This window comes from Amblyomma americanum, chromosome 5, assembly GCF_052857255.1.
Source record: "Amblyomma americanum isolate KBUSLIRL-KWMA chromosome 5, ASM5285725v1, whole genome shotgun sequence".
Taxonomy (NCBI): Eukaryota; Metazoa; Arthropoda; class Arachnida; order Ixodida; family Ixodidae; genus Amblyomma; species Amblyomma americanum.
This window is the reverse complement of record NC_135501.1, coordinates 134020269-134032911: the sequence shown is the minus strand read 5'-3', so window position 1 is coordinate 134032911 and position 12643 is coordinate 134020269. Positions and strand designations below refer to the sequence as shown.

General features: G+C 44.7%; 1 long non-coding RNA gene across 4 annotated transcripts in view; it reads right to left on the bottom strand.

Annotated features, from left to right (window-relative positions):
* LOC144132694 (uncharacterized) overlaps window positions 1–12643 on the bottom strand; it is a 288454-nt gene that overhangs the window by 111246 nt on the left and 164565 nt on the right. The gene's annotated exons all lie outside the window — the stretch shown is intronic.

Sequence of the window (12643 nt, the reverse complement as noted above, 5' to 3'; positions counted from 1 at the left end):
TCAATGTCCCTTTAACTCATTTACCCTTGCTGCACAATTCGTCGTTGTCGCACAGCTTCACAGTGCTGGCTGCCCGCTGCCGACAAACGGCAGCGGTTCGTTGCAGATAACGAACAAAGTAAGGGAAGAGTTGGAAATACATGTTGGTGACATCGAAAAGAGAACTAGTAGAAGAAATTTTAATCTATGCCGTCAAGGAGGTATCTGATTATGATACCAGTGTGCTCGAAGACCGGGTAAAAGAGAGAATATTCAAGGTGAAACTTGGTCGTGGTCTTTTTTTTTTTGGAACGAATTCATAGGATTGGTACCATTAATGACGAGCATCCTCGTCCTATTGTTTTGAGGCTCTTTGACTTGGCGGTAAAAAAGAAAAATTTTAGCCTGTTGCGAAAAGCTGAAGGGTTCTGAGATTTCACTATCTCACGACTTTACCCGACGAGCTCGCGATCTGCGCAAGAAGTAACTAACCTTAAAGCTTTTAGACTTGAAGAACATTTAGTATCTTGGATCACCTGCTATCTGAACGCCAGAAAACAATGTGTTGCCATAATTGGGCATATTTCTAGCAGTTCGCAAGTTTTTTCAGGGGTTCCGCAGGGCTGTGTCCTCGGACACCTCTTGCTTATAGTTTATAGAAATATTCATTCATGCGTTGAATGTCCAGTGCAAATTAGGCTCTTCGTAGACGACTGCGTCATCTACTCCACCATTAATACCAGGAAAGATCAAGGTATGTTAAATTACTTGTTGCAGTCAATTCAAGCATGGTGTTCGAGATGAGGATTAATGCTAACCCATCAAAGACGACTAGCATCACTTTTGCTTATAAGAAAAAGCCGCCAAATTTTATGTACACCTTAGACAACATTGCATTTAATGAGACTAATCAAACTAAATACATGGGGCTGCGCTAACGTGCAACATCACTTGGGAGCCCCACGCATGATCTGTGTTTTAACGCTCACAAATATTCTGCTTCCTGAGAAGGGAAGAAGGTTCCGCAGCGCTCCACCCGAAGTAAAACTTCTTGCACATAAAACTCTTGTGAAACCTAAATTAGAATAAACGCATCTCATTTAGAGCCCGTACCGAAATACTGTAATCAACAAAATTCAATGAACACAAAATTTGGCCCAAAACTTCATATATTCTGTGTGCACCCGTTGCTCCAGCGTGTTCGAGTTAAGGGCAAATGCAAACCTACGGACGCTAACCGAGCGCAGGCTATCATCCAGATTAAAATTTATTTACCTCCTGTAACACAATCACTCTAAACTAAACTCAATGCAATTTATCTACCTCCTGTACCACAATGACATTAAACGAAACCCAGTGCATTATCTTGAAAAGCCTGGCAGGCAGTCATCACAAATCAATCACATCAAAACTATATAATAGCCTATTAGCCGCATAACATACATAAATACTCATTAGTCCCTTTCGCGACTACTCATTGGAACAAATTATCGGAGGGCATATTTATGAGTACTGCTATAGAAATATTTTCCAGCAAATTTAAGGATAGGTTTTTCCTAGTTGCGTAGTCTGTGGCCGTATATATTGGCTTGAAATATGTGGCTGTTTGTTTTTCCCTTCAAACGCGGCATGATAACTTGTTCTGGCTACCAATAAATTATTTCATGTGTTTTCAGATAATACGTCTGTTTTCTGTCTTTTTTTCCCCCTTCTGTACCCCCCTCCCGCATCGGCCCGAGATGTGCCTGCAGTATATCTACTTACATAAATAAAATGCGATTTTTGAGAGGTTGAAAGTTCGTCCGAATCAAGCTCATTTCTTTCCACTTTATGCTCTCATTATGTTCTCAAATAAAGATCTCATTTGAATTAAGCGCATTACACCGGAGATTGTAAACATTGAACTGACCGCGCAAGTGAGCATGGTGTTGCCATCTGTCGAGCGTATACAGAAAGCTAAACCTCTTAGTTTTGGCATCACTCCACAGATGCCACAGAATCCACAAAGCGACGAACCAATTCGGGAGCACGAACTCTGGAATCTTTCGGTCAACTCAGATAATGCGACGTGATGGAAAGGATGCATTCTGCAGTAACATTTCTGCCACACCCAAAATATTATGATTGCGTCCACTCTACGTCAAGCTTGGGCCTTTCTGAATGTAAAGTGCGCACTACTAAGGTCCCCCAATCATAGCTGCGCATGCCCTTCGCGCGCAAGCCCACGTCCGCAACAATTCTTGAAAACCAGGTTGTGTCCACAGCCTACTATGACTGTCAAGACTAAGTCATTTGCACTTATTTCATTTGATTATGATTTGATTGACGCAAGTTCAAAATGGCCAAGAAGTATCATTTTAAAAGGTGTTTGGTCTGCACAAAGGCGGGTGACATTCGATTTTTTGCCAAACATATCGCCCTAATGAAAGCCAAGCACCAGACCAGAGGAGCTCTTTTATGGATTTGTAAAAGAAAGGTTGGAAGCCTGATCTCCTCCCTTTGTTTTCCGTATGCCTTTCCACCTCACATTTTCCAGTGCGGCTCGCTCGAAGTATCCACGGATGTGGCTTGGGGAGGGGAACGCTCGCTGATGCCGCTCAAGTGACGGTGTCATTCTTTTCAATGGTCTTTTCACGGAATTGAGCGTGATAACTCTGGTTTGTGATAGAAGGCTGGCTGGCAATCATATCGATGGTCAAGACTCTAGAAAGACGACAGGAGACGAGGCTCATGCAAGTGTAACAGGAGTTGTTCGATTATAAGCGAGGCACGTAAGCATGCAGAGGTTATTTAAAATGTCCGCGGTAACTATTTGGGAGTTGATTTCGGTGTAATTTTATGTGGCTGGAGGATGGATAGGTTTTTTCAGAGACATTTAATGGTGTGAGCCAAAATTAAGCCTGTGATCTGTGTGATCAGTAATGATTTGCTGAGTTGATTATTCACATAAACCTATTTTGAAGCAGTAATGTACGCAGCAACAGAGAAAGATGTCGATTTAAGAACAAACAATGCGGGACAGCTCAATAATGTGATATTTGCAAAGGGAAGAGCCTCTCAGGGGCTATCGTCTGGTACGCGAGCGAGAAAAACTCCATGACCGTGCGTAGATAAAATAAGCGTGGGACTGAAATCTGGTGAAATTTTACGCGAATGTTCAATCAGTGAAATGGATACCAAAGTCCCGGATACGTGGCTTTAGGCTCACTCAGCCCCAAATTCAGCATTGATAATCTAGCTATCACCGCAGCTCCTATCATCACCAAGTCTATAAATATATATACTCCAAAAAATTTCTTCCAGCCGCTCTGATAGCTGCATATTGGAGCAGGTGAGAGCTGAAACCATTCGTTTACAAAATTTTTTATACATGCAAGCTATTCTATGTGGGCCTAAAGTATTAAGCAGAGCAGATTGGTAATCCGTATAGCCACTACGTCGGATGCAGCATGAAGACATCGAGTTCTGAAAGCGAAATAAAGCTTGAACGAATTAGAATAACGTGTACTAAAAAGGCTTCGTTTCCTTTCGCCCGAAATTAATCGGTGCTGTAAATGAATGGAGGACGTCGGGCCTCGGAATCGCGACAAATATTGCAATATCCAAGAATACAACCGGAAATGTAATTTATATGCGGCTATCAACACCTCTTCATTCTCCTGAGCTCTGCAATATTTAGGCTGCGCATGAAGATATGGCAGGTATGTTTATGCTGCTAGCTGCACCAGCTGGTGACTTTCAAAGATACCGCACCTCACAAAGTGCTTCTGTTCTTAATCGCATTCAGTTTTAAAGTAGCGTCAACTTGCCCCTTCTCCTCGCCTCAGCGAACGCTTAGTAATTAAATATTGACGAATACTTTCACCGAGGCTTTTTGACCCCATAAAGTGTCAGATACTGCGAAACGTCGTCACTTGAGCTCCCAAGCTTAGATTACAAAGAGAGGCGCAAACTATTTACGCCGCATGCAGCCCTTGACGAATTAGGCAATTGCCAGGCAGTACGTAGCGCCGCGTATAAGATACTGCGCGGCTTTAAAAAAGCTGGGGCGAACATTTTACTCTTATTTCTACCCGCGTAGACAACGCAGGAGAAGGTGAGCGGCCGCGTTGCTAGACGGCAATTTTGAGCGCTTTGTTTTGGCTTATCGAAACCCGGTCGCAGTGCCAGCAAAAACTCACAGCACTCTCTCTTCATTGCCACCACGCATCATCGCGCATACCAGCCAACTTTAGCTGCTGGTTAGCAAGCCTCTAGGTTACTTTTCTTTATTCATTCGGAGTGTTGACGGGAGCGCAATTTAGCACGTGGTCTTTGAACTGCAAACGCTTTGTTTGAATGTCCATGGTCGAATTTCTTGATAACTTCATCAACAAGAACAACGCGCACCATAGCATGCCGCCTAATGCCGAGCTGTGCGCATTTGAAGAGTACACAGTTTCACACTGTTGCCGTTTTAAGTCTTGATCGAAAGGTTTAGCTACTGTTTTTGTCTTGAAGTCGACTGAGTCCAATTTTCATTATTACTAGTGTTTTGTCTAATTAATCGCAGATGTAATCAAGTCGAGACGTGAAGAAACTTTCCTGTTCTTCGATTCATACTGGTGAGAATGATAAAACGACTCCGTTATCGTCGGCACCAGAAAGCTAGGAGTGCTTCCTTGCCTCAGAGGTCTGCACACATAGAACTTAATTGAGGTCGCCGCATTGAACATCGGAATAGAGCATGCGGAGGCAATAACCGTGCATGGTGTTATAGATTTCTCTAGGTTTCAAAAGTTCTGTATTCAGTCAACATGTGTGGTTTCTCATTACAAAGTCCCAATAAATTGATATCGTGGTACTTGAATCTGTAATCAGTGTCCGTTTTACATTGAAATGGCAATGTGCGATTCTCAGCCCCGTTAATCATTTGTGGGTTGCGACGACTGACATATCTATAATGGCGTGGGAATAATTAGATTAGCACGAGAAACGCAACTGTCCCAAGATCAACTTTTTATTTTTTTCTTGGTCATATTCGTTAAACGCACCGTACAGTGGGTTTTATTGTGGCCTTCAGTCACCACGGAAGTTTCCAGTGGACCTCCGTGTGTGTGCTGGCCTTTATATTCCTTGTCGGCGGCACATAACCGCCACCAAAGGTGGATTATAGGAACTACACAAGTTTAAATCTACGTGCTTCTTTTTGCAGCCAGCCATGTCCGAGAAGCACCTCGTCCCGAGTTTTATTACCATGCTTCGGTCGCCTCGACAATCGCACGTAAGTACACACCCATTCCTTTATCTACCCTTTTCTTTTCTTGACGCATCGGACACTCTCCCGGGCGTTTGCATGGAGCATGCCTCGGTTGCGTCGTTTATCGCTTGTAGCAATTTGTTTTTGTCTTCCTAATGTTGTATTTTCACCTCTTAAGTGCACTTGGCTGTGACGGTTAGGGGCCTTCTCATCTGTGCATAATTTTGACCGAGAGCTTGTGCTCATGTTGATTCGTATCTGCTGAGCTGCTGTTTTTTGTAAATCGTCACTGACTCCTACGTGTTTTATGGAAAAGCCAGTGGTCTATACGGCAGTCTTGGAATAAAGGAAGTTGGCGCTGCTTGTGTGTTGTCTATATTCTTCACTGAAGCATGTCTCTCTACGGTGACGAAGCTATAGCACGTGAAGATAAAAATCTAGCAGGTGTCCTAGAACTCTTCGAGGACAAGTGGTAGTTCAGGAAGAGTTCTGTTGGGGTTCAAGCCACAGATTTAAAACTTGTACCTAAGTCCTACTTGGTTGTCTGGGCCAGTTTAGTGAACTCACAAAAAAAATTATTCGGTGATCCTTAACATCTTCCTGGAAATCAGCGTCGAAGGCGCAGCTAGGGTGTCTGCATCGTTAGAAGGAAGGCAATTTTCCAATCTTTTTTCCATTCTAAGAAAATAAGAATCGCTCGCTGGTGCGCACAAATATGTGCATGGAACTATACTGAGAGAAGTGTTAACTACTTATAAAACCGTGCTAACATGGACAAGAGGTGAGACCTTATCGCTTTGTTCCTCTGCGCTAGCTGACTGCGTCCCCGAGCTGACTTCTCGTGGAGGCAGGAAGCGTTTGTGACGTCTGAACAACCCTCGCGATTGCTGGAATTCTTGCTCTGTAAATTCCGCATAGCAAACGAAGAAAGGCTGCAATGCATAACGAGGTACCTTTAAACGGTTGAACAGAGGTGGTGGGGGAGTGTTTCCTAACCGGCTCCGTGGAGAAAGCACTTTTGCACATTCAGTTGCAATCCCTTGACGTCGCGTTGTTTAGACCGGTGGAAGGTCTTCCTGAAAGCACATATGCACTCGGAATTGCGCTGAGCAATGTTCGAACAAGGATACAGACTTGTTATCTTGTTAGGTTAGAATTTATGCCAGAAAATGCGGCGTTTTAAAAAAAATTAAAGGAAAGGATTGGACACGTAAAGTGTGTGTACACAGGTTGATTCATTCTCATGTGCAGATGTGTAACAGAGTAGCTTCCTGGCTAACAAAACTAGGAAGTGTGTCGCCGTGTACTGCGCGATGTCAGTGCACGTCAAATAACCCCAGGTGGGCGAAATTTCCGGAGCCTTTCACTACGGCGTCTCTCATAGCCTGAATTGCTTTGGGACGTTAAACTCCCTGAAAAAAAAAATGCGTTGTTGCGTGCAGCGCGCAGCACTAGGGAACCGATAATACCTACGACAAAAATATTGTTCGCTGTGGGCTTTACCTGCCGTTAGCCATTAGCTGAATAATGTACAGGACGCATTCAGCGTGTGCTAGATGGATCTCGTTTTTCCGATCCTATGCACACGAGGTCGTAAACTCGTTGTATGGAGGCAGTTGTTCGAAGCCTGCGGCGTGTTGAAACTCACGTCCAGGTCATTTTCATTGTTTTAAAAAGTTCGCGCATTAAGCGAAAACAACGGGTCGTGGTGTCGACATTTATTTATTCAAATTGCAAACATGATACACCATGCAAAGCAGAGCCTTGGTAGGCTACATACACCACACTCATTTGCACCTCCTCAGCTTAAGGTGTTTCAGTCGTTCTCGCTGGGAGCTCCTGTCATTATTTAAAGGTTTCGTGTACAATCGGAACCTGAGGACCACGTATAACTTAACAATTCGAAGGGAGACATCAGTACCACGGGCAGGACAGCCAACCATTGGAAGGGGATTACCATGTAGAAAGGAAGTAAAATCCGACAAACCTGCCGCACTAATCTTTCTGCTGCTAAAAAAATAGTGAATGAGTTTTCCAGTGTGGCGATTAACTTTCCAAGTTGACCAGATGGATACAATAGGCCACCACAATCAAACTGCCGGATGAACTCATTTTGCGCGAGATCTGGTTTGCAGCGACCTTGGTAATTATTAAGCATTCAGCACAAAGGCTGCATCCTGTTCTCTTTAGCGCCTTCCGGGAGACATACGTATAACGTAGTGAACAAGGCGGCTGGAACTCTTTCCAGCAATGTAGTCCAAATGGTCTCCAGGAGGGAGAAAATTCAAAGCAGTTTCTGCCTCATCCAGCCTTCCTTCAAGATCCACGTTTGCTTTGTGCACCTTCACCTTCATTCGTCGCTGTGCCTTGCACACGTTAGCAGCTTTGCTCCTGGCGACCACCTTTCGACACCTTCTTCGAGACAGATGGTGCTGTATTAATTTTCGCTGGTACTTGCAGTGAACACATGCAATGGCTGTACAGTCCTTGACCACAAGCGTGCACCTCTTGGAAAAGAAATTTTCGTTGAATTATGGGCAGTTACCAGTAACTGGTTGTACGCCTGCACCAGAGCATAGATTCAGCTTATTAATGGGCCCGATTAGCGCCTCTGCATCTGCTGGCTTTGAAATATCTCGCTGCAGCAAATTCTTTCCTCTTATATAAGCTTTAGCCACAACAACCGACTGCCCGATCAGCTGTGTAGACGAGGAGTCAATTTTTACAAGCTTTTGCAGAACCAATTTTCTTGTGTCGCCGGCAGCATCCAATACACACTCAGCGTTGTTAATACATTTTTCGCAGCGTGGCAAGGCAATTTTTGACCACATATCATGTATTTTTAGGCTTGAATATGGTAAATACGCGTTTTTCTCGGCGGAAGCTGCATTGTTCGGCTCTTCAGGACTGTCGCAATCGGGCGTAGATGTTGGCTGATTTCGTTGTGTGCTTAAACACCACCTCCGTTTTGCTACAGGAATTGTCTGCTCACAAATGTTCCTGTCCTTCCTCTTCTTTGGAAACGACTTCGAAACATACTTTGGTGCATCCGGAAAGATGGGTGGAACCGCATTATCTGTAAGCAGTGGCCGGTCTCGAGGGATCTCCGCGAATTCCCCGTTTATAGTTGTTTTAAATGTGCGCTGAACGAAACTTGGTTCGAAATGGCGCTCGAACACATTACTTCCTTGGTTCAGCATTCGATCTCCCCTCTTGGCGTTACGTGACCAAATCTCGCTGCGATAAGGGCCAGTGGGTTCACGGAAAAGGGAGCGGGGTCAATTGCATGACCGGTAAACACTGTTGCAGCGCGGCACAAAGCACGTGGTGTCCCTTTTGTGTCGTCGTCTCTCCATCATTGTGCACGCATTACTCGCTTAATCGAACTCTTCAGCGCAGGAAGACATAAACAATACACCGGGAAAACACGGCGACGCAACGCGCACGGAAACAGAACCCAAATCCTTTGCCTCCAGCACGTGAAACTATGCGCTCGAGCAGTGCTTCCAGCCCCCCTGGCCGCCTGGCGCGCCTGTCATTGCTGCGACGGCCTCGCCTCCTCCATTGCTTCTCAGCCCGGACGACACACTGCCCAAGGTTCTAGAGCACTGAAGTTAGGAGAAAGTGAGTAAAAAAAGCTCTTCGGGGGTGTGTGTGTGTGTGGGGGGGGGGGGGGGGTGAGGGGGGGGGTAGCGCACTGCCTTGAAAAGGGCACGTCCGGGAGGCGTATTTACGTTTGCTAGCCGCTGCAGACAAGACCAATGTTGCCCGTGCCCGTTCCCGACAAGTGCAATGTTGCCAAAACAGACGCTGCAGCCAAGTTCAGTGTTGCCCACGCCCGTTCCCGACAAGTGCAATGTTGCCAAAACCGCTGCCGCGTATTTCTGTTTGCTGGCCGTTCCGTTTGCTAGCCGTTCCCCAGCGTCTGCACAAGTTATATTGTAGTAACGCTAGCCTGCGTCTGCACAAGTTGTATTGTTGTAACGCTAGCCTGAGTCTGCACAAGTTCCCCGCGTCTGCACAAGTTGTATTGTAGTAACGCTAGCCTGGCCTACATTTGTGTGAATAGGTGAGTGTCACCGCCAGTGTGTGAAATTCCTGGCCTTTCACAAACCGTCAAACGTTCATATCTATCTCATACCTCTCATGAAAGCTGCGCGCGGTTACGGGTGACGTCGTCGCATGATTGTTTAGGCGAAACTGAAATAAAGGAGCTGAAGTGACAATTGTGTCAGGTAACCTAGAACAGTGCACTGGGCTGTAAGATCATTGCCTTTAGACACTGTTGCAAACAGTTTCATGATGGCATATACTTGCTGTCAGCATACCCTTGCTGTCTTATCTTCACATTGGACACAGGAATGGAAAAATCCCACTAAGCGCAACCTCCCATACCTAAACTGTTCAGAGTGCAAACAGTAGTCATTATTAATATTGCATCCACTGCTCTGTGTCTAATCTGAGCTCGATGTGGCATCCACATGTTTTCTGCAATCTGTGATCTGGTAGGTCCTAAACATAGGTGATAATGCTGCTTGGTTTATGTGCTTGCTCCTTTTCTCCAATGCATAATGACTCTTTTGGTGTTGTTTAAAGTGAGCCGCCCTTTGGTGGGTGCTTATATAGTGTCCTCAGAATAAAAAAGAAAAAGGTGGCTACTTCTCTGAACATCAATATTTATTTTTTATTTAACAGTTACTTGCACCACCCCATAGGACATTACAGCAAGCTGTACGTTCCACTCTAAGATAGGTAAAAAACAGAAGAATAGAAAACATCACCCTTTAAGGAAAGCTCTTTCACCTTGAAATGCTTCAATATGTAATTAAGTTGGTTGATTTCCTGGTGGAAATCAAGCAGCACTGTTGTGAATTTTTTCAATTTACTTATAAGTGGCCATGTCTGCAAGCCCCAACAGACACATCCATATTCAAGTATTGATCACACATGACTATCAGCTGTATTCTGAAATCACTTTGCAAATGACCGAATCTCTACTGTAATAAACCCAGAACTGATGGCTGCCTTGTTCCCAATGTAATTCAGTTGCTTATTCCAAGGCCCGAGATAAAAAGCACTCCTAAGCATAAATTTCTTGCTTGTTCTTAAAGTAATATTTAACTCTGTACCTATCAAAGTCATTACAGCACTGTCTTGTAAAGGTGATGTGAACAGTTTGCAAAGCTTTTAGCAAAGTAGGTGAATCATACACAATTTGTGAATTACACTGGAGGAATATCATCAGGACCAAATACCTTGGCCTGATTAACATCTTGCAATAATATACCAATCCCGTTAACACAAAATATGATCTCCAGCATGCGGTCTAGCTTAGCAGCCAGTGTGAATCGAACAGTATGTGAGCAAGACGGCATGCAGATGACGAATAACCACTGCAAAGTTTTGTTTGACATACATTATTGTTTATTCAAAAACTAGTGCAGGCATGAGGTAAATAAATTAGTAGAAGAGGAGGCCCCAAGTAGAAACTGTCGTGGGGACCTCCTGTTATTAATTGCATATATGACGCATGATAAACATATGGAAGATAGTAACTGCATATCGGAAAACAGGTGCGGTGGAAATTAACAATCACAAGAAAAAATTTGATTAAGTATGCTCAATTTTGCAAACTCATTAAGGAACACGGCAAAAAGAGAACACTACTATACAAAAGCACTCGAGCAATAAAAGCCATATACAATAAATACAGGGTTCATTGGCATGGCAAATGATGGTAATTAAAAAGTACACACTCTATCAACCTTTTATGGAATGATGCTTCTGTACTAGATGATGTGATGATTGTTAGCAGAGAGTTGCAGACAGTGATTGCTGAGAATGATGAATAAATACGAAGCTAGAATATATATCACGACTTTTCAAGCCAGGTATACAGATGTTGTCCTCATGAAAAAAAAAATCAAGGTGTAGTGTACAGTATGCATGCATAGACTGTGACCAAGTGTATGTGGGTGAAAGTGGAAATTTCGTTGAAAGGTTGAAACAACACCAGTATGATGTTGCAAACAAGGAAGCTTCGTCAAATGCACTCGCCGAACATTCTGAAAGCAGGCAGCATGATATAGATTGGAGCAACGCGTGCATTTTGAAAACAGAAAATAATCTGCAGAGCCGTCTATATCTAGAATCCTTAATCATTCAGACAACCGAACATACTCTTAATCGCACTGACGGAGCACTTCCTGGTGCATACGCCCGCTGCCTAGGGCACATTTTCAAGCTTAAATAGCCAGCCTTTCACATCTGTACCTGTTTGTGAACAAGGTTCCCGTGTGGGAGCCGAAACGTCATTTAGGAGTTCATTTTATTTTCGTCGGTGTTCTGCCTTCTTCTTCATGTACACCCCCAACCAGATGGGTTTCCGTCCAACCCTCGAGTTCATCAACTTACACCGGTCGTATGGCCAAAGAGCAATCACCGAAATCTGTCGATTTACTTCCGTGACCACTCGAGTGGCATCATTCAAATGGTCACGTGAACTTCAACATGACATATGCAAGACCCTTGGCCTCATTCCTCAGTCCCTCCGCCTCAACAGGCCCGTTTCAACAAGTTTCGGCTACAGCATTGTCGCCAAGGCTGAACGATTTCTACTACAGGCAAGAATTTTGGATTGCAAACAAACTATTAGGAAACTAGAAAACAAAGCTTTCTTTGCACGGTGCCGGCTAGAGTGCCAGTACTCGGCAGTATTCCTAAGTGTGCAGCTACACGCCAATTTTCAGGCCAAATTATCTGCAGCCAGAGCAGAACAGTCCCACGAAGACGAACTCTACAGGCTCACACATCAGGATAGGCCTGCACACAGCAACGTCACTTTGTCAACAGTCCACAGCCTGTACTCTCATAAGCCTGATCCTGCTCTAATGTCTGTACTCAGCCTGGGCCTAAACTTCAAGTGGCACCGGCCCCAGACCAAAGAAAATATTGTATACGCAGTGGAGAACGCAATCAGCAAGGTGGAACCTTCCCGCCGCGAAGAAGCACGTACTCGCACACTCGGCGCTCTTTTGAGGCTGCGGCCGCTTCAGGCCTCCTCGACACTCTCTTCAGTTCAGTGCAACGCCATCAAGCAGCTCCAGGCTAATGCCGATTTGGTCAATCTACCAGCTGACAAAGGAAATGCCACTGTTCTTCTCGACAAGGTCACCTACAAGACCAAATGCTGGCCCTGCTGTATGACCAGAGCACTTACGTGTGTGTCAAGAGGGATCAAATGGCAAAGATACAGGCACAGTTGCATGCCTGTATCTTACAGGCCATGCCCTTTCTTACCGGCTGCAGCGCAGGACCTCCTCTACAACAGCTGAGCTTCACGGCATTAAGGAAGCTGTTTCTTACATCCTGCGCCGAACCGCCGGCCGTTGGGTTATCTTCACCGATTCAAAAGCATCTCTGCAG